This window comes from Lethenteron reissneri, chromosome 70, assembly GCF_015708825.2.
Source record: "Lethenteron reissneri isolate LAM-NWPU_2019-01 chromosome 70, ASM1570882v1, whole genome shotgun sequence".
NCBI lineage: Eukaryota > Metazoa > Chordata > Hyperoartia > Petromyzontiformes > Petromyzontidae > Lethenteron > Lethenteron reissneri.
In genome coordinates, this window is record NC_083848.1 from 4453792 (window position 1) to 4476887 (window position 23096).

Here is a 23096-nt window from a genome sequence, read left to right on the forward strand (position 1 = left end):
GTGAATAGTTAGTGAGGGGGCGAGTTGGTGAGTGAGAAAGTAGAGGGGGGAAATGGGAGAGCGGGGGGAAGAGTGGGTGAGTGGAGGGGAGAGTGGGCAAGAGAGCGATCGAGTGGAGTGGAATAGTGGATGAGTGAGAGAGTGGACGGAGAGTTAGTGAGGGGGGGGGGGGCGAGAGTGGAGGGGAGAGTGGTTTATTGAGGAACTAGCGGTAAGTACCCGGCGTTGCTCGGGCGAAAAAGGCAGACACACACATGGACTTACACACAGACATTGACCCACACACATAATCGTTATCAGGCCAGCCTAAATGTTTCTAACCGGCGAAGATGTTCCATTAGGGGGGTGCACGTTTCGCAAGCGTAGATGTGGCACATTAGGAATGGATCACTCTTTTAAGTATGTCCTTGTGCAGCAAGGGAGTAAAGTGTGGTTCTGTGAAGGTCCTGATGTGCTGTGCAGTGCATCAATGCATGTGTGTACAGCAGCATGTGATGACTGAGTCGGGCCTGTAGGTGGCTGGCAGGGTTAATGAAACACGTTCCTTCGGAGTGGGCAGGTAGGAACTTGGTTGGACAGCGCATTCGTGCACGACAGACAGACAAATAATCCCTGGTGGGCAGTGTGGAACCTGTTGTTCCTACCTGTATGTATAAAATATAACTTGACTTTAGATAGCCAGGCAGACAGCCCCCTGAACTATCGCCCCCCCCTCCCTTAGGCCCCTCCCCCCTTAGGCCCCTCCCCTGACCCTCTTTCCCTTAGGCCCCTCCCCTGACCACCCCCCCCATATCCTCAGGCCCCTCCCCTGACCCCCCGTCCCTTAGGCCCCTCCCCTAATCTCCCTTCTGTTAGGCCCCTCCCCTGAGCACCCCGCCCCCATATCCTTAAGCCCCTCCCCTGACCCCCCCTCCCTCAGGCCCCTCCGCTGACCCCCCCCTCAGGCCCCTCCCCTGCCCCCCCCCCTCAGGCCCCTCTCCTGACTCCCCCCTTCCTTAGGCCCCTCCCCTGACCCTACTCCCTTAGGCACCTCCCCTCTCCGTACCCGGCAGTAGGTCTCCACCAATCAAAGAGCTGTTTACCTGACTCCCCCCTTCCTTAGGCCCCTCACTTACCGTAAGGGGTTGCGCCACACCAACGCGGATGCCCTGTCGCGGTTGTCGCCTCGTTCCGAATGTGCGTGTTTTCTGGGGTCGGCGCGCTGTAAGCCGCATGTCGCTGTCCCCGGGGGAGAGTTGGTCGCTGCCACCAATGCGCCGCGGGTCGACGTTCCCGCTACTCCTACGGGCGGGGACTCGCTACTTTCGTTGCCTCTCGTTGAGTGGGGCCGACTCCAGATGGCTGACAGCTCCCTACTTGCGTTGCGTCGTAGGGCAGGGGGTCCCGAGGAAGGGCAGAAGGGAACCAGCTCCTGGGTGCTTAAACAGGGCCTACTCATGAGGTGGGACAGTATGTCCCGGCGACACGCGCTTGTCGTGCCGTCTGCTATGCGGGGCAGAGTTGTTCTGGCCGCACACGAACGCCTCTTGCATCTGGGAGTTAACAAAACGCTCGCTCTGCTCCAGCGGGACTATTATTGGCCGGGGATGGGGAGCGATGTGGTCAACATACTAAAGGGGTGTGTAGGGTGCGCTCAACGTAAACCACCGCCCGTTGCGGCTAATCCACCGCTACAGTTCATTCAAGTGTCGCGCACGAATGAGCTCGTTGCACTGGATATCTTGGGGCCTTTTCCGGTGACGCCTAGGGGTAACAAGTACCTGCTGGTTGGTGTGGAATACTCCACTCGATGGCCCATGGCATGGCCGCTTGCCAACCAGTCGGCAGCGGCCGTGGCAGACGCCTTTGTCCAGGGCTATGTCTTGGACAAAGGTGCTCCCGAACGCTTGCTGACCGACCAGGGAAAGAATTTTGAGCAATTTACTGCATGAGGTGTGCGACCTTTTGGGTACAAAAAAAGTGCGTACCTCCCCGTACCACCCACAGACTGATGGGATGGTGGAGCGACTCCACAGAACGATTACTTCCATGTTGTGCCAACAGGTATGCGAGGCACAGGTTGACTGGGACTTGCAGGTCCCTGGTGTCCTCGCCGCGTACAGGATGGCCCCCCATGCGGCTACGGGGTTTTCCCCATTTTATCTGATGTACGGTCGGGAGGCCGATCCGCCCATGGAGACCCAGCTGGGGATTCCCGAGCCGCGGCCTAGATCTAAGTTGGCCGACCATATTAAATTTAACATAGCGAAACTGGCCGAGGCACGGGAGGCTGCAAGGCTGAATTCGAGGTCTCGCCAAATCGCTAACGAGCGGTTGCGTGCACGAAAGGTGTACGTGCACGAATGGAAACCGGGCGATAGGGCCTGGCTGCACTGCCCGCATGCGCCGTTGGCTACATCCCTTAAACTACTGAGGCCATGGCGGGGACCCGTGGAAGTCGTGCGGGTTGCACGACCCCAGTGCGTTCAGATAAAATGGGGAAAGCGCTGTTGGTACGTTCACCCCTCCCGGCTGAAACCATTCTCGGCACCATATGGCCTTCCTTTATGTCGTGATGACCGAGCATGTGATGTGGCCGTCGACTCGGGGAGGGAAATGTCTCCGCCTGATTTTCACATGTCTCCGCCTGATCCGCTCCCAGGTGTCTCGGAACTGACGGCTGCCGACCGTCGGCGACCCCAAGGCACGTGCGGTTCTTCCAAGCCTGCTCCGTGCCTTCCTGGGCTGCCGGAGCCACCGGACGATCAACAACGTCCCGTCCCGTACGATGGACTGGCCAGGCGGACTCGCGCTAGGTCGCGCCACTTTTCCTGACTGAAAAAGGGGGGGGGGGGGGGGTGCGGGACGGTTCCGCCGGATCGTCTCGTCACAGCGTTCCCCGTCCGTCTGACCGCTCTATTGCTCCGTTCAAGGGGCGAGCGGGGGGGGGGGGGGGGGGAAGGGAGACCAGGGGGTCGAGGCGACACTGGACACGTCATTCTTGTAAATACTTTATTTGGTTTACTCGTCGGTGTGTACATATGTTCGTTATTATTACTGTTTAATATTCGGGTTATTGCGGTTGTGTTGTGTTGTGTTAATGTTACGGGGCGCACATGTGGAGTGGGGTTTTTTTTGCAGCCGGGCCGGCTGCGAGCTATGTGGGAGGGGGTGATGTAGTGGTGATACGTGCTGGCAGGGAGGATCGTGAGACAGCACGTGGTGGGTGGCTACATCACGGTCCGCAGGCAGGTGCCCACATCGCGGTCCGCATAGGCCCCGCCCCCTGGAGCGGAGGGCTATGTAAGGCGATGCGCGGGGACACTCGGGGAGTTGGTAACTGGCGAAGACAGAAGACGGAGGAAGAGATAGGCCCTGGGACCCCTAGCCCCGCTGCCCTTGTAAGGGCCGGGGCTCTGTGAGGCTCAGAGGCGAGGCCTTGGGATTCACGGCCCGACGCCCTTGTAAGGGCCGGGCTGTGTAACTCAGTGGTCGAGACCCGTGGCCTGGCAAGGCAGGTCTGATAGCTCCCCGTGGGGAGAACGTAGCTGGAGAGCCTGAGTGCAAGGCAGAGTTAGGCACGCGTACCCTACGGGAGAGACTGAGTGCGTGGCCGAGCCGGGCACGCGTAGGGGTCTGATAGCTCCCCGTGGGGACAGCGTAGCCGGAGAGCCTGAGTGCAAGGCAGAGTTAGGTACGCGTACCCCACGGGAGAGACGGAGTGCGTGGCCGAGTCAGGCACACGTAACATAGGCGTTATCTTGGTTGTGCCTGTTACTGTGCAACCATTGTGAATAAACAAGTGCTGCCCCGTCAACTCGTCTCCCGCCATTATTGAAGATATTACATAAGGAATTGTAATGTATCTTATTTAAAAATACGCTTCCAGGCCGCACTAAGCCTGTAGCTGTCTGAGCGATTAAAGTTAGTTATGTTTCTCTCAATTTCAATCGATTCTCTAATTAGTCTTTGCAAGTAGTAACTAGTTTTACACAACACTTCAACGTTGTCAAAATCAATTGAGTGTCCCTGTTGGCATGCATGTTCTGCCACTGCCGACAGTTGTGTTTGTGATAGTTTAATATTTATCTGGTGTTTTTTTAGTCTTACACTAACGTTACGCCCTGTCTGTCCAATATAGCATCTGCCACATACACAATTAATCCGATATACACCTTCTGTTGATAATTTAGGTAATTCGTCTTTAGTGCACGTTACTAGTTGTTGAATTTGGTGTACTGTACCAAATATTACTGTAATGTTTTGCAAAACACGGGCTAATTTGTCAGTTACTCCTGAGATAAATGGTATTTTATTTCGATTTAAAGCTTTCGTGACTGCAGGGATTCATCTTCTTGGTTCTTTCGGTAAAGTCACGTAGTAGGGAAGTAATAAAATAATAAAAATAAAACATAATAAAATAATTCTCACGATGTTTCGATAAGACAGAGTCTAAATGACACGTCTTAGGCTTGGAGTGTCTATTTAAGCTGTGAGGGAGGAGGAAGAGAGCCTTGACAAAATAATTTGTATTTGAAGAGGAATTTAGCATATTTATGGGAAATGCAGGAATGCGAATAGTGCTAATTGTGAAATGCGTGGGAGGTGGGCGGGGGGTTTTCAAAGTCATATTATGCTCATGCATTATGCAGGATTAGCAGCATCAAAGGGAGGGGGCAGGGGCAGGGGCAGCTCCAACAAAGGGAAGGAATGTGAATAGTATGCAGCTGCAGCAACCAAACAACCACGTAAAAAAAAACTAAAGTATAAACTTTATAGTATCATCAGTATACTAAATATACTCTCCAATAAGCTGAGCTACTAACAGTAAGTAATACATTACAATTCTATGTCGCAAAAAATATAATATGCTTCCAGCTAAACTTTTTTCCCTTACATCAAACAGGTCTGACCCCGTACTATATGCTGCCATAGACAAACCCAACATTAAATTATATACTGTATTACTATACACCACCCTATACCTTATACATTGTTATATTACACTATGTATTATTCTACCCACCCTAATGTATATCACACTGCTGTATATTCACTATACAATTACGATACTATATATTACTTTGTACATTGTATTAAGCATATAAATGTTATACTATTTGTTATTATACACTGTACCATTGACCGTCGTGTGAAAGATACTAAGAGGCAGCAACGAAATATGAGAATGGGAGAGTAGCAGAGCAAAGAATCCATTCCCTGCGGAGAATACAATGCCAGTGAGTGGAACGCGGTCTGAGAGTCACCGTAAACGTGAACACAATCAGTTAAGATCCGAAATGGTTTATTACGTCCTTTCAATGATTGCTAAGCCAGAATCCATCTTCTCGGTTGAAATTGTCTCTGTGTTTGTATATGTGGATCGCCTCATGAACGAATCTCTCATGATAGCCAGATGGCTTACAGAGAACCTCTGTCTTGGAGAAGTCAATGTCATGTGAGCCCACTGAATTGTAACAGTGATCTGCCACGGCTGAGGTGTTTGTCCTACCGTGTTTCAGGTCTGCTTCATGTTCACGGATGCGGTCCGAGACATGTCGTTTGGTTTCTCCAATGTAACTGCTACCACAGAGGCAACTTAGTTTGTAGACGCCAGGGTACTGTATGTCTGGAACCACATATTTTACAGACGGGACCAGATCACGGATTTTATGTACGGTGTTGAATCGGACCTGGATCTTGTGTTTAATCAGGATTTTGGAGATCTTTTTTGTGACCCCAGCAATGTAGGGTAAGGTGATGGTCTTGAAAGGCTCCTCAACAGGATCCTTCTTGATGGTTGGAGTGATGGCCTTGCGGATTGTGTAGTCGGAGTAACCATTAGCCTTAAGAGCTTGGCGTACGTGTTTTAGTTCACTGGCAATGTGTTCCTTGTCGGAAATGCGTTGGGCTCTATGGTATAGAGTCTTGATGAGGGAATTCTTCTGGGATGGATGGTGGTGGGAATCCGGTTTTAGGTAAGCATCCGTATGGGTGGCTTTCCTGTAGACAGAGTGGCTCATTGAACCATCTGGTCTCCTTTTAATTAGGACATCCAAAAAGGGTAGATTGCCATCTTTTTCGACTTCCATGGTGAATCTGATGGCTGGGTGTATGGAATTGATGTGGTCGAGAAATTGGTCGAGAGCAGGCCGGCCATGTGGCCAGATGACAAAGGTGTCGTCTACGTACCTCTTCCATAAGGTCGGGCGTAGAGTGGCAGTCTGGATGGCGTCAGTCTCAAATTTCTCCATGAAGATGTTGGCTACAACCGGAGATAGGGGTTTAGCCCATTGGGGTGCCCTCAGTTTGCTTGTAGAAAGTTCCATTCCAGGTGAAGTATGTATTGGTTAAGCAGTGTCTCACCAGGGGGGGTACCCCAGCATTCAGTCCTTGATAAACCAAGTCTTCAATGATTGCGATGGTGTCAGGTACAGGAACTTTGGTGAATAAGGAAACCACATCAAAACTGACAAGCAGGTCGTCTGGGGACAGGGCAATCCCCTTGATTGTCGATACCAGGTCAGTAGAGTTTAGTACCGCAGAGGTGGTTTTTCCAGTGAAAGGCCGTAGGATTTCAGACAAAAAAACGAGCCAATTTATAGGTGGGGGAGTTGATAGTAGAGACAATGGGACGAAGAGGTGTATCTTCTTAATGTATCTTTGGCAAGCCGTATAATCTTGGTGGCTTGGCTGCAGAAGGTTTCAACGAGAACTGTTTGGTCTGATCAATTAATGCGGTTGAATCAAAAATGATTTGCTTGGTTTTCTTTGAGTGCAACAATGTCCACATCGAATTGGGAACATGTAGATAAAATGACTGCCTCTTCAGCTGACGCTATGTCGACCAAATGTAAGGACAACTTGATTTCCAAATTCAACCGCCTCTCAAACAAGAAACCGGACCCACACATTGAAAAGCTAGATGTTAACAAAGTCGTAATTAATCGCAGTAACAGTTCTATTTCTGAAGGTCTGAAATCCGTTTTAGCTAAAGGACTAAACTTTGCAGTCACACCTAGACACATACCAGTTAATGATATAATTGCTAGAGTAGATGTAGCTCTCAAGGGCCTGAGTCACATCGCTGCAGACGTAGCAAGATCTGAAATCTCTGCAACCCTCAAAAACGCTAAGATGCCAGCTAGCAACATCAGCAAAGATTAGCGTTTTGAATTAGCTCAATTAAAAAAGAGGGATGATATTGTCATCCTCTCAGCCGACAAAGGCAATGCCACTGTCATCATGGACAAAACAGAATACAACAACAAAATCCAAGAACTACTCAACGATGGCAGCTATACAAAAATTAAAAGAGACCCCACCAACAGCCTCGTCTCAAAAACCAAGCAAATCATTTTTGATTCAACCGCATTAATTGATCAGACCAAACAGTTCTCGTTGAAACCTTCTGCAGCCAGGCCACCAAGATTATACGGCTTGCCAAAAATACATGAAGAAGATACACCTCTTCGTCCCATTGTCTCTACTATCAACTCCCCCACCTATAAATTGGCTCGTTTTTTTTGTCTGAAATCCTACGGCCTTTCACTGGAAAAACCACCTCTGCGGTACTAAACTCTACTGACCTGGTATCGACAATCAAGGGGATTGCCCTGTCCCCAGACGACCTGCTTGTCAGTTTTGATGTGGTTTCCTTATTCACCAAAGTTCCTGTACCTGACACCATCGCAATCATTGAAGACTTGGTTCATCAAGGACTGAATGCTGGGGTACCCCCCCTGGTGAGACACTGCTTAACCAATATATACTTCACCTGGAATGGAACTTTCTACAAGCAAACTGAGGGCACCCCAATGGGCTCCCCCCTATCTCCGGTTGTAGCCAACATCTTCATGGAGAAATTTGAGACTGACGCCATCCAGACTGCCACTCTACGCCCGACCTTATGGAAGAGGTACGTAGACGACACCTTTGTCATCTGGCCACATGGCCGGCCTGCTCTAGACCAATTTCTTGACCACATCAATTCCATACACCCAGCCATCAGATTCACCATGGAAGTAGAAAAAGATGGCAATCTACCCTTTTTGGATGTCCTAATTAAAAGGAGACCAGATGGTTCAATGAGCCACTCTGTCTACAGGAAAGCCACCCATACGGATGCTTACCTAAAACCGGATTCCCACCACCATCCATCCCAGAAGAATTCCCTCATCAAGACTCTATACCATAGAGCCCAACGCATTTCCGACCAGGAACACATTGCCAGTGAACTAAAACACGTACGCCAAGCTCTTAAGGGCTAATGGTTACTCTGACTACACAATCCGCAAGGCCATCACTCCAACCATCAAGAAGGATCCTGTTGAGGAGCCTTTCAAGACCATCACCTTACCCTACATTGCTGGGGTCACAAAAAAGATCTCCAAAATCTTGATTAAACACAAGATCCAGGTCCGATTCAACACAGTACATAAAATCCGTGATCTGGTCCCATCTGTAAAAGATGTGGTTCCAGACATACAGTACCCTGGCGTCTACAAACTAAGTTGCCTCTGTGGTAGCAGTTACATTGGAGAAACCAAGCAACATGTGTAACGGGTTCCGGAGACACTTGTAGAGGTGACTTCTTTATTACAATACAACACTCCAACAGTCCAATGCTCCAACAGTCCTGATACTTTGTTACAGCCTAGGTACACAGCCTAGCTACACAGCCTAGATACTCTACTCTGGCTACGCTCCAGAACTCGCCCTCACAAGGTCGTAGCGTCGAGAGTTCCAGAGTCCCAGCGCTGGCTCTCACAGCATCCCAGGGTCTTCAGATGGCTGGTCGTGGGTCTTGGGTCTTGAGTTACAACTGGGCCCCGATCGTCCAGGGAGCTCTCCTTTTATGCCTGGTCCAACGAGGGGTGGGGCCGTGTGCGCCACCAGACATCCCACAGAGCACACACAGCCCCCCCCGTTGGCGGCGCCCAGGGGATTAAGCGCCTGGGAACTCAACGCCTGGCGCCCAGAGGCTTAAGCGTCTGGACCCCCTGGGAACCCAGCGCCTGGCGCCCAGAGGCTTAAGCGTCTGGACTCGCCTGGGATCCCAGAGCCCCCAGCAGCCCCTCCCTTCTTATGTCACTACATTACCCCCCTCTACGTAGCCTCCAGCCGTCCCGGCTGTCAATAATTAGAAAGTTTAAATTAACGAAAGGGAGAGAGAGAAAAAAAATATGCGAGCCTCAACAGGAAAAGAAAAGAGAACAAGAAAGCAACCATAAAAACCATAACCAACCTATATACAAGCATCAATCAACAAAAAGGTGAAGCAATGACACGTGAACAAACGACCCGCGGCACACCTAGCCCTCCTCGGGATCCGCATAGAAAACGGGGAATTAACAACAACAAATATACAGATTCCGACGCGTTGGATGCACAACCAACACCGGTAATCGAACCGAAATCACACAACCACCGCATGGATGGCAGGGATCCACACCACACTGCCAGCCTCCCATCAGTCAGGTGGAGAGAAGGCGAAGACCAACATGTCGAGCATCCCTCTACACACACTTATCCGGACGTCTGTCTACGTCCCGGGTCGAGAAGTCGTACTTCAGGGCCGACCCATGTACTGGGCAAAGAAGTCGCACTTCAGGGTTGCTCCAGTATCTACATTTTTAAATATATATATTAAATTTACATGACAATCAAAATAAATCTGCCTGCTCCTGTCCATAAATGGTGGCCGCACACGCGAACCGCATCTCCAAGGCATCCCGTGCTTGCGTCCCAGCAGCCCTCAATGAGGACCACCACCGACATTACATGTCAACCGTTTGCACCCCCCGCCTTTCCAACGTGGCGTCTCCATCCTAAAACCGCGCACGTCGGCCATATCGGGGGGGACTTCAACCCAGTCTCTCTCCAAGACTCGCATCGCAGCATATAGCTGTACCGACCGATCTGAGACCCAACCTCTCTCCAAGACTCGCATCGCAGCATATAGCTGTACCGACCGATCTGAGACCCAACCTCTCTCCAAGACTCGCATCGCAGCATATAGCTGTACCGACCGATCTGAGACCCAACCTCTCTTCAAGACTCGCATCGCAGCATATAGCTGTACCGACCGATCTGAGACCCAACCTCTCTCCAAGACTCGCATCGCAGCATATAGCTGTACCGACCGATCTGAAACGACCCATTGTTCACTCCCTGCACAACATGCACCCTAACAACTGAGGGATACAGTCCCAACGTAACGGGACAACTACACGTGAACACCACGAATCTCCAGCCCACTGTTTCAACGCGCCTCGGAGTGTTTCAATCTCCGGGCCGTCAGGGCGAGCCTACTGCTCCAGACGTACCACGGAGGGTCTCAACCTCCGGGCCGTCAGGTCAAGCCGTCAGCTATTCCATGACGGGACCACACTCTCCGAGCCCTGTGAGCGCACAGCCCACTAGGCTAGACATACCACGGAATGTTTCAATCTCCGGGCTGTCAGGTCAAGCCGTCAGCCATAGCATGACGGGACCACAACTCTCGTGTTAGACACGCAACACCCGCTGGGACATCCTGGTCAGGATCTGCACCCCAAGATATTTGAGAGCCAGCATGACAATTCCAATCCTTGGCAGCATGTCACCATCTCAAGATAAATGCCCCATACAGTATATACATCATTAACAATGACAGCACAAGCTATACATTAACAATCACGAACAAAGCTCAATATAAACCATACATTGTTAACAATCACAAGCAAGTTTCGCACACACATTGACAACACTCACGAGCGAAGCTCCACACAGTTTACCCAACAACAGTCACGACTCCCCGACGACAACGAAGAAAATATCAACAAAAAAATCATTAATCCGGAGCGCGTAAAATGTACGAAGTGTCAGGGGCCTGGTCTCCCGACCTCCAACCTTTGGCCAGAGCAGCAGAGGCGGCGACCAGCGTGTCGGTCCATGTGCCGGCCCCGGCGCTGGTTACAGTAAGAATGGCGCCCTCACTGTCCGGTCGCAGCGCTGATGACGCGGGGTTGCTAGGTTGCCAACAGCTGTCACCCGGCGGTGAGGGACGCAGCGCTGATGACGCGGCGTCGTCGGGTTGGCACACGCTGGGCCCGGAAGTGACGTCGCTCCCAGCGGTCACTGCTCCTCTGGTGGAAGTGATGTCATTCCCGGAAGTATCCCTCACATCCGTGGGGGGAATGGCGGCGGCGGGCTCGGGCGAGCGCCGCGCCTCCTCTCTCCCTCCCGCCATCGGCCGCGAGCACCGCAGCTCGCCCAGGAGGGAGGCGGTGGCGCAGAGCAGCTCTGCGAGGCGAAGCAGCGCCTCCTCCATCTCTGCTCCCGACGCTGGAAAGGGGACGGTCGGCGGAGCAGACAGCTGCTCAGCCGGCGGTGCGGCGTCGCTGTCGGCCGGCGTTGGCCGCCCCATCGCTGCCTGCTCCTCTTCATCGCCGTCAGGACTGAAGGTACGTGGCTTACTTCTTGTCTCCATAGCCACTTCTGACGCCAAATGTAACGGGTTCCGGAGACACTTGTAGAGGTGACTTCTTTATTACAATACAACACTCCAACAGTCCAATGCTCCAACAGTCCTGATACTTTGTTACAGCCTAGGTACACAGCCTAAGCTACACAGCCTAGATACTCTACTCTGGCTACGCTCCAGAACTCGCCCTCACAAAGTCGTAGCGTCGAGAGTTCCAGAGTCCCAGCGTTGGCTCTCACAGCATCCCAGGGTCTTCAGATGGCTGGTCGTGGGTCTTGGGTCTAGAGTTACAAATGGGCCCCGATCGTCCAGGGAGCTCTCCTTTTATGCCTGGTCCAACGAGGGGTGGGGCCGTGTGCGCCACCAGACATCCCACAGAGCACACACAGCCCCCCCCCCCCGTTGGCGGCGCCCAGGGGATTAAGCGCCTGGGAACTCAACGCCTGGCGCCCAGAAGCTTAAGCGTCTGGACCCCCTGGGAACCCAGCGCCTGGCGCCCAGAGGCTTAAGCGTCTGGACTCGCCTGGGATCCCAGAGCCCCCAGCAGCCCCTCCCTTCTTATGTCACTACACATGTCTCGGACCGCATCCGTGAACATAAAGCAGACCTGAAACACGGTAGGACAAACACCTCAGCCGTGGCAGATCACTGTTGCAATTTAGTGGGCTCACATGACATTGACTTCTCCAAGACAGAGGTTCTCTGCAAGCCATCTGGCTATCATGAGAGATTCGTTCATGAGGCAAATTGTAATGTATTACTTACTGTTAGTAGCTCAGCTTATTGGAGAGTATATTTAGTATACTGATGATAGTATGAAGTTTATACTTTAGTTTTTTTACGTGGTTGTTTGGTTGCTGCAGCTGCATACTATTCACATTCCTTCCCTTTGTTGGTGCTGCCCCTGCCCCCTCCCTTTGATGCTGCTAATCCTGCATAATGCATGGGCATAATATGACTTTGAAAACCCCCCGCCCACCTCCCACGCATTTCACAATTAGCACTATTCGCATTCCTGCATTTCCCATAAATATGCTAAATTCCTCTTCAAATGCAAATTCTTTTGTCAAGGCTCTCTTCCTCCTCCCTCACAGCTTAAATAGACACTCCAAGCCTAATACGTGTCATTTAGACTCTGTCTTATCGACAGACATGTTCTTCACCTGAGGACGGCTGCTTGCGTTGTGGCCGAAACGTCGTGAGAATTATTTTATTATGTTTTATTTTTATTATTTTATTACTTCCCTACTACGTGACTTTACCGAAAGAACCAAGAAGATGGTATTTTATTGTTTTAATAATTTGATCGCTTTCAGCAGTGTTGCTTTGCGATCGTGATTTGGCATTTAGTGCTCTGTTAATTTGAGCATTATTGTAGCCATTCTGTCTTAGTGCTTCTTTAACATGTTTAATCTCTCTCACTAGACTTTCACCATCTGACACTGTTTTAGCCCGATGTATGAGCGTCTTGATAAGAGAGGATTTCTGAGCTGGGTGATGATGCGAATCTGCATTCAGATAGGCATCAGTGTGCGTTTGCTTTCTGTAAACGCTGTGTGTTATTTTACCATTTAGGCCATGCCCAAGTAAAATATCCAGGAACGGGAGTGTGTTATTCACCTCCATTTCCATGGTGAACTGAATGGCCGGGTTTTGTGCACTGAGATGATTTAGAAAATCGTTAAGTGTATCTTTACCATGTGGCCAGACAACCAAAGTGTCATCCACATATCTAAACCAAAAGGATGGTTTTAATGTGCTCGAGGCAAGTGCTCTGGTTTCAAAGTTTTCCATGTACAAATTTGCTATAGCAGGAGATAAAGGAGAGCCCATTGCTGTTCCCTCCCTTTGTTTAAAGAATTCGCCTCTCTATAAGAAGTAAGTGTTATTTAAACAATGGTCTGCGAGTTTCGGAATATCTTTTGGTAAACCTGTATTCGTTACCAGTGTATCAAGTAATTTAAGCGACTCGCTCACTGGAACCTTAGTGAATAGCGAAATCACATCAAAACTCACCAAAATATCATTAGGATTAAGTTTAATATCTTTGATCATATTCACAAGATGTTCTGAATTTCTTATGAATGATGATGTCCTACCGATGTAAGGCTGTAAATGTTTAGTTACATATTTTGCTAATTTATATGTGGCAGAGCCAATTGTACTGACTATGGGTCGTAAAGGGATGCCGATTTTATGGATCTTTGGTAGCCCATACAGTCTAGGTGGTTTTGAAGCCCTTGGCTTAATTAGGAATTGCTCATTTTTTGGGATTAATGAATTTGCAATGATTGCAGTAGTCTTACGTTCCAAAGTATTATTTGGATCTCGTTTAATTTTAATGTAGGTACTTTCCTCTAATAAATATTTAATTTTATTATCATAATCGGCTCGTGACATCACTACTGTAGTGCGGCCCTTATCAGCTGCTAGGATTTGAATATCTTTGTTTAGACGAAGCTCTCTTAAGGCTTTTGCCTCGTTCAAGCTAATATTTACTTTTGGTACTTTACTATTCTCAATTATTTTGGCAACCTCGTGTCTAGTCATCTCTGCCTCATTATGTGGAAGGTGTCTTACTGCTGATTCTACCTCAGCAATTATCTCATCCACTGGAATTGTGCGTGGGGTAACGGCAAAGTTAAGGCCTTTAGAAAGGACAGAAATCATGTCAGTGGTTAAATCAGTGTTAGTCAAGTTCATTACGGTTTTGTTTTTAAATTGTTCGTTTTTAATAGGGATTTGTTTATTGTAAAGTCTAGAAAATTTGTTAATTTGGTTAGCATTTGTTAGATTAAACACATTATCAGCAGATTGTTGTGTTATAGTATCGATTATATTCCAATCATGCATGGACACACTATTGCTTATATTTAAATGTAAATGCTTTAGCGATTCAGAAATGTTGGATAATTCACTCCTGTTGTGTTGTATTCTCTCTATTAATAATAATTCGCTAGCTTTGTGTAGCATTTTGTTAGCTTTAGAAGACTTTATGTGATGTGTTATTTTAACTGCGTTTGGTATTACCTTCGAATCTCTGCACCTTTTGAGGAACGCCAATGAAGATTTCAATTTCATCCGCTTAATGCAGAGCTTCTCCAATTTTCTGGTTTTAAGAAAAGTATCCTCCCCATAGAGGTTAGTCAGTTTAACACGTAGGCTTTCGCGACCAATATTATTCATAATCAACGTTTTTGGGTTTAGATCGCGTTATTTATAAATATGTCGTAACCCTCCACCACCCGACACGGCCAATCAGTAAAAAAGTGTCACGTTGACAAAAGACAAATAGTTCACTGCTTTAGCCCACCGGTGTGTTGAAGCGTGAAACCACAACATTTACAATTTGAGTACGACGTTTCGCTGGTAATTGCATCCAGAATCATCAAACCTAAAAACGTTGATTATGAATAATATTGGTCGCGAAAGCCTACGTGTTAAAACGATGACAATGAGATGATGGGGGAAGGGCTGGTTAGAAGGAGGAGGGGCAGAGGCTCAACCTACCCTCCTCTTCCTCAAAGCCACAGACACAACTCTCTCAACTTCACCGCTTGTGACCATGCTCCGGGTCCATGATTAAGGGCAAAATAAACACTTTCCCGGACTCGAAAAAAAATATGAATAAAAAACCCTATCGATACAAAGTACGTCCTTAATGGCTTTATGCAATACCATGATGTTATGCTGTGATGCAATGACGTAATACACATGTCATATGACTTGCTTAACACCTTACTTACCCGTGGACTTCTCAAATTTCGAAAGCCGCTGTTGGTAAGCAGGTGTAGTGTTGACAAAGTAGGCAGAGACTTCCCTTTGTAGGCAACACCGTTTATTCGCTCTAACGACTAAGAGCGTACCTAACACGGAGAGGTAACGGCCTCTCCCACCCGATAGCCTAGAGCAGGGGTCCTCAAACTACGGCCCGCGGGCCACATGCGGCCCGCCGAGGACATTTATCCGCTGCACCGCCGCTCCCCGCTGTTACAGTGCAGCACTGTCTCCGGTAAGATGGCCGCCCGCCCCCACGTGACTCGGCGCGCGCACTCGGCACGTGGGGTCACCACGTGGTCTCGCGCCGCCATCACTGCTCACGGAGTCGCTGCCGCGTGAGTCTCTGGGCCTCTGTGTGAGTCTCTGTGTGAGGGTCTGGGTCTCTGTGTGAGAGTCTCTGTGTGAGTCTCTGTGTGAGGGTCTGGGTCTCTGTGTGAGAGTCTCTGTGTGAGTCTCTGGGTCTCTGTGTGTGAGTCTCTGTGTGAGTCTCTGTGTGAGGGTCTGGGTCTCTGTGTGAGAGTCTCTGTGTGAGTCTCTGTGTGAGGGTCTGGGTCTCTGTGTGAGAGTCTCTGTGTGAGTCTCTGTGTGAGGGTCTGGGTCTCTGTGTGTGAGTCTCTGTGTGAGAGTCTCTGTGTGAGTCTCTGTGTGTGAGTCTCTGGGTGAGAGTCTCTGTGTGAGTCTCTGTGTGAGAGTCTCTGAGTCTCTGTGTGAGTCTCTGTGTGAGTGTCTCTGGGTCTCTGTGTGAGGGTCTCTGGGTGTGAGTCTCTGGGTGAGGGTCTCTGTGTGAGTCTCTGTGTGAGAGTCTCTGTGTGAGGGTCTCTGTGTGTGAGGGTCTCTGTGTGTGAGGGTCTCTGGGTGAGAGTCTCTGAGTCTCTGTGTGAGAGTCTCTGGGTCTCTGTGTGAGAGTCTCTGTATGCGAGTCTCTGTGTGAGGGTCTCTGTGTGAGAGTCTCTGGGTCTCTGTGTGAGAGTCTCTGTGTGAGGGTCTCTGTGTGAGAGTCTCTGGGTCTCTGTGTGAGGGTCTCTGTGTGAGAGTCTCTGGGTCTCTGTGTGAGGGTCTCTGTGTCAGAGTCTCTGGGTCTCTGTGTGAGGGTCTCTATGTCAGAGTCTCTGGGTCTCGGTGTGAGAGTCTCTGGGTCTCTGTGTGAGAATCTCTGTTGAGAGTCTCTGGGTCTCTGTGTAAGTCTCTGGGTCTCTGTGTGAGGGTCTCGGTGTGAGGGTCTCTGGGTCTCTGTGTGAGGGTCTCTGTGTGAGAGTCTCTGGGTCTCTATGTAAGAGTCTCTGGGTCTCTGTGTAAGTCTCTGGGTCTCTGTGTGAGAATCTCTGTGTGAGAGTCTCTGGGTCTCTGTGTGAGGGTCTCTGTGTGAGAGTCTCTGGGTCTCTGTGTGAGAGTCTCTGTGTGAGGGTCTCTGTGTGAGAGTATCTGGGTCTCTGTGTAAGTCTCTGGGTCTCTGTGTGAGAATCTCTGTGTGAGAGTCTCTGGGTCTCTGTGTGAGGGTCTCTGTGTGAGAGTCTCTGGGTGAGAATCTCTGGGTCTCTGTGTGAGAATCTCTGGGTCTCTGTGTGAGGGTCTCTGTGTGAGGGTCTCTGTGTGAGAGTCTCTGGGTCTCTGTGTGAGAGTCTGGTTCTGGTGCAAGAAACGCAAGAATGAAGCCTGCCAATGCCCCCCTCTGCTCCACGTGGCATGGCACTGCAGCAACTCCCCGCCCGTGTGGGCCCGTGCAGTTGCACCGCCTGCACACGCGGCAGGAGACGTGGCCGCTGGTGGTGTGCCGCGTGCTCGTAGTTTTAGTGGACTGTATCGTCCTTGCCCGCACAGGAAATCAAAGGTAATTGTTTATAGCACGGCCTACATGCGCGTGCGTTTTGTGTTTTAGTGTTTGTTCTTGCTCCGCACATCAGATTAGCACCATTGGCTACGTACGGTGCGAAAGAAGTTAGTTTAAATTTCTACATCCGTTAAAGGAGTAGATGATGGAAAATGTAAAACTGAAGTCTCGCGTAAGGCAGTGTGGCGCTTACAGAAAGACGCGCCTTTAGCTCGTGCAGTTACAGTCGTCTCAAGGAGACGCCACATGAAGATGCGTGAAGGTAATTTAATTTCTGACGGGGAGAAACAGCGGCAACTCGAAATATAAACCATTCTTGGGAGCCTCCCTTAGGTCAGTTCGGCCTTAAATGAGTACTCGGTTCATTGCGAGTGTAGATTCGGGAGACAAAGACGGCTGTGATTCTGCTTACACGACCACTAACAGCACGCTGCTGGCCTTCATAGAGGCTCACTCGCTACGCTTGATGTTCAGAGCTAAAAGTAGCGAATTGAGTCCCCGAAAGAAGATCTGAGCAGGCCATAAAATAAGGGACAATAAACTCAGAATAGTTTTTTACGCTTTTCATCGTCAACGCCTGCTGTTGTATCATTTCAAGCGGCATTGGTTCAACACAAGCATGTAAGAATTGTTCCAATACCACCAGGTAAATTAGTTGCTAGATGTACTGTTAATGTATGAAGTTCATAGTTTAAATAAAAGTAATCTAATGTCCGCGATTTTGAATTATCCGCGGCTGTCCTCCCTGTCAGCACGAATAATCGATAATCTACTTTATTAGCTGACGTCCAAAGAAAATCCTAAATGAATGAAAATCAGGTCTACGATTGTCATTCAATTATAGACCTGATTGAATGAAAATCAGGTCTATCGTCATAATTACAGACCCCTTAATCTGTGATGATGACGAGGAGTGGCCGCTTTCAAATGGGAAAAGTCGACGCTGTCTTTGCGCGTCAGGTGCTGCCTTAGCACTTGTTCTGATCCCATGCCTTGGTTGGGATTTTAAAAAATGTCTGTTTCCCAGTGGAGCCTGGGACGCGTCACGCAGCCGCCCCTACCTGCTGCCGGTGTGCGGACACGCGTCTCGTGTGGAGCATGCCTGCAGGACAAAGGCACGCGCACGCGCGGGCTGCGAGTTTGTGTGCCCGACCTGCAAGGTACAGCTACGACAGTCGTATGGCCACGTTGTGTACGAGTGTGTATGTCAGGGTGTTTGTATCTGCCTGCATGTGCACAATAGTGCAGCGGTTAGCGCTACGCTGCGCTACGAACCCGGCGACACGAGTTCGATTCCCGCTCATGGCCGCCAACACTGGTGACGATTATATGAACCAGTCCTGGACCTCCCCTAAAGTTGACTCGGCGTCAAATGAGTACCTGGTACAGTGTGTAAACAACGCCACTGGGGAGACAAAGGCGGCCGGGCTTGATGTTGGCCAAACACCCTCTCGTGCCGTGCCGGCCTTCATAGATGCTACTCACTATCGGCACTTGCCCCAACAGTCTGTTAAGGCTACACGGGGGATCTTTGTCTTTTGTATGTGAACATGTTATCAAAACGCCTCTCGGCTGGTCTCGTGTGAAGTCCCCAGTGGTGTAACTGGGTGCTACTGCAGTGGATAAAACAACCTGCAAATATGAGCCAAAGATTTATTTGTTAACAGTGAAAGCGAAGTTTTTCAGGCATTGTCAAAAACATTTTGCAAGGGACCAGAATGGATGAATCCGAGTCAACGACACAAGATGTCGCTTGCTTCTGTCTGTGATTTGCAGTTACGAGTTTTACTCACTCTGCCACGTTTGCAATAGTTTCCTTGTATTTGGCAAGCAATCGGAGAGGGACAAACGGTGATGCCATCTTTTTTGTACGCTTTCTCTTTTTGAAAATGTTGCTGCTTGACATTTTAATGGTACACTACCAAGCTGTCAGTTGAATATGTAGCAGGCTTTCGCGACCAATGTCCATAATCGAGGTTTTTGGGTTAGATTGCGTAAATATAATAAATGTCGTTAATCCCGGCACCACCCAATACGGTCAATTAGTAAGGTTTGTCACGTAACCAAAACATGTCAATTCATGACTAGTACAGCTCATCGTTGGAAAGTAAAGATGTATTAAAATACAGGAAAATATATTGTTATCCGGCATTCTACAATCTGGAATGCTCTTCACTAACCAGCATCTGTCGTAAACGGCAATGCGAATCTTCCTTCATGTACAGACAGTCCACAGGTTGCGAAATATCTGACTTGAGGAAATCTAACCTAATGGGAATGCTTCCATAAATCATGTAACAATAAAACATCGATATGCAGACATTCTTGCGTTAATTACGTAAGCGCAAATATTGCAGCACAGTGAGGTTTGCGGATGAATACCGTGGAGCGAGACGTAAGGCGAGGGGCAACCTTACGCCTCGCTTGAGCTCCACGAGGGTTAAGGCATTTATTGTCGTCTTATGTAATTCTTTCATTTCGTAGCATTATGTCATTGCTTGTTTTATATGCTGAGAGCTTGTTTTTCCCCATGTTTCTATTGCTAGTTTTCTTCATTTAAGTTTATTTCATGAGTTTTTTACTGTATGTACTTTATTTAACACAATTCTACTTCATCTTCTTGGTTCTTTCGGTAAAGTCACGTAGAAGGGAAGTAATAAAATAATAAAAATAAAACATAATAAAACAATTCTCACGACGTTTCGGCCACAACGCAAGCAGCCGTCCTCAGGTGAAAACCAGGTCCGTCGAGGCGACAGAGTCTGAATGAAACAGCACACGAGCTTGGAGCATATATATAAGCTGGGCGCATTGACAAAGGAATTTGCATATCAAAAGGAATTTAGCATATTTATGGAAAATGCAGGAATGTGATTAGTACTGCATATGCATGTGCATTATGCAGGATTAACAGCATCAAAGGGAGCCGCAGTTACTGCTGCTGCTGCAGTTGCTGCTGCTGCTGCAGTTTCTGCTGCTGCTGCAGTTGCTGCTGCTGCTGCAGTTGCTGCTGCTGCTGTTACTGCTGCTGCTGCACTTGCTGCTGCTGCTGCAGTTGCTGCCTTATCCATTTTAATATAACACTATGTATTATTCTACCCACCCTAATGTGTATCACACTGCTATATGTTTACTATACAATTACGACACCATACATTACTCTGCACACTGCACCATGCCAGTGAGTGGAACGCGGTCTGAAAGTCACCGTAAACGTGAACACAATCAGTTAAGATCCGAAATGGTTTATTACGTCCTTCCAATGATTGCTAAGCCAGAATCCATCTTCTCGGTTGAAATTGTCTCCGTGTTTGTATATGTGGATCGCCTCATGAACGAATCTCTCATGATAGCCAGATGGCTTGCAGAGAACCTCTGTCTTGGAGAAGTCAATATCATGTGAGCCCACTGAGTTGTAACAGTGATCTGCCACGGCTGAGGTGTTTGTCCTACCGTGTTTCAGGTCTGCCTTATGTTCACGGATGCGGTCCGAGACATGTCGTTTGGTTTCTCCAATGTAACTGCTACCACAGAGGCAACTTAGTTTGTAGACGCCAGGGTACTGTATGTCTGGAACCACATCTTTTACAGACGGGACCAGATCACGGATTTTATGTACTGTGTTGAATCGGACCTGGATCTTGTGTTTAATCAGGATTTTGGAGATCTTTTTTGTGACCCCAGCAATGTAGGGTAAGGTGATGGTCTTGAAAGGCTCCTCAACAGGATCCTTCTTGATGGTTGGAGTGATGGCTTTGCGGATTGTGTAGTCGGAGTAACCATTAGCCTTAAGAGCTTGGCGTACGTGTTTGAGTTCACTGGAAATGTGTTCATGGTCGGAGATGCATTGGGCTCTATGATATAGAGTCTTGATGAGGGAATTCTGCATTTCCCATAAATATGCTAAATTCCTTTTGATATGCAAATTCCTTTGTCAATGCGCCCAGCTTATATATATGCTCCAAGCTCGTGTGCTGTTTCATTCAGACTCTGTCGCCTCGACGGACCTGGTTTTCACCTGAGGACGGCTGCTTGCGTTGTGGCCGAAACGTCGTGAGAATTGTTTTATTATGTTTTATTTTTATTATTTTATTACTTCCCTTCTACGTGACTTTACCGAAAGAACCAAGAAGATGAATCCCTGCAGTCACGAAAGCTTTAAATCGAAATTGAATTTCTGGTTTCGGCCGAAACCGAAACCAGACCGAAAGTTAAATATTGGCTTTTGGCCGAAACCGAAGCCGAAACCGAAAGTTGAACTTCACTTTCGGCCAAAACCGAAAGTTGAACTACACTTTCGACCGAGACCAAAACAGAAAGGTTTATAACCAAAGTTACCGAACACAAGATTTATGAAATACTAGCTTTACTACCCGGCTTCGCCCGGGACTTGGATTCACCACGGCCGGCTGCCTTTGTCTCCCCAGTGGCGATGTTGACACACCACTTACTCGTTTGAGGCTGAGTCGACCTAGGGGAGGCCCAGGACCAGTTCAAATAATCGTCACCGGCGGTGGCCATGAGTGGGAATTGAACTTTGGTCGTCGGGTTCGTAGCGCAGCGCGCGAATCGCTACGCAGTCGCTGCCCCCCCCTACATACACACAGGATAAGGACAAAAATCCACCATGTAGCCTGTGAGACTGTAGGGGGCAAGTGCTGTTAGCGAGTACCTATGAAGGCCGGCATGGCACACGAGGGGGTGGGTGGCCAGCACCACGCCATGTTCGTAGCGCTAAGCGCTACACATGCGCGGGTGACATGACAGATGTGACGTCACAGCTCGCTTGCCGTGCAAAATATATGCATTATTGCACCCCCCCCCCCCCAAAAAAATAATACCAAAGTGTATGCATGGTGTGCAGTATGGAAAGTACCCACATGGCAAATTTAAAGTTTGTTGCATGTCGGGAAGTACGCTAAACATTTTGAACAGACACATTCACAAATTTTCATTTTTTATATATAGGTCATGATGCAATGCTACTTTAATAAAAAATGTATCTAGAACTAATCATTCAGAGCCTGCAGTAAGAGTCGTTAAATATCAAATCTTTAGGTGTTACTTGGTGATTATATCTAAACAAACGAATGTTGTAGTTAAGAAATACCAGTTTTTCCGCATTCTCGCCCAGCAGGTTGCTGTTTCTTGCATCAGAATCGACTTTAGTGATTAACTGCTCCGTTTATTAAGTTTAATTTTCTACTTCACTCAGATTCGTAATTTTGTTATCACTAATTCGCTACGTAACTATTAACTAACTGAATAACAATATTGTCAGATTTCGATTTAAAGCTTTCGTGACTGCAGGGATTCATCTTCTTGGTTCTTTCGGTAAAGTCACATAGAAGGGAAATAATAAAATAATAAAAATAAAACATAATAAAATAATTCTCACGACGTTTCGGCCACAACGCAAGCAGCTGTCCTCAGGTGAAGAATTCTTCATTTTTTTATTATGTTTTATTTTTATTATTTTATTACTTCCCTTCTAAGTGACTTTACCGAAAGAACCAAGAAGAATATTGTCAGACTTCGAATCTCGGTATCAACACGCGTATAGACTGAAGAGAACGCAACACATAAGCCAAGGCGGGCAGGCGGCTGGGAACAGACAACAACGGCACTTTGTTGTCGTCCCGCCAAAGAGACTCCACCCACGGATGCAAAAGCAGGCTGCCGTCTGTTGACATTAACAGACCATCGTTGCGGCTGTAACCTCGCTCCCAAGCTGCTGCTGATGTGTTTTTGCAGCCTATCGCAGGATTGCCTAGCGCCGACTGACCGGCCGATAGGCAGAGAGATAAACGTAGCACTAGCGTTATATTCTAAAAATAGATCTTCGGTTGACCGAAAGTCAATATCAGTTTCGGCCGAAACCGAAAGTAAACCGAAAGTAAAAAATGTACTTTCGGCCGAAACCGAACGTATGTCGAAAGCGGCCATTTGCCAACTTTCGGCACCGAAACCGAATTTCGGTCGGCCTTTACTTTACGCATCACCTCTGTGCGACCGACTGGGGATCGCAGCAACTTGAAAAGG

General features: G+C 48.5%; 1 long non-coding RNA gene across 1 annotated transcript; it reads left to right on the top strand.

Moving 5' to 3' along the window:
* Positions 1-15505: 15505 nt before the first annotated feature.
* LOC133361023 (uncharacterized) lies at positions 15506-18209 on the top strand. Its single transcript, XR_009757327.1, has 3 exons — positions 15506-15561; positions 16922-17054; positions 18082-18209. It is a non-coding gene; the product is annotated as an uncharacterized LOC133361023 (long non-coding RNA).
* The last annotated feature ends 4887 nt before the right edge of the window (positions 18210-23096 follow it).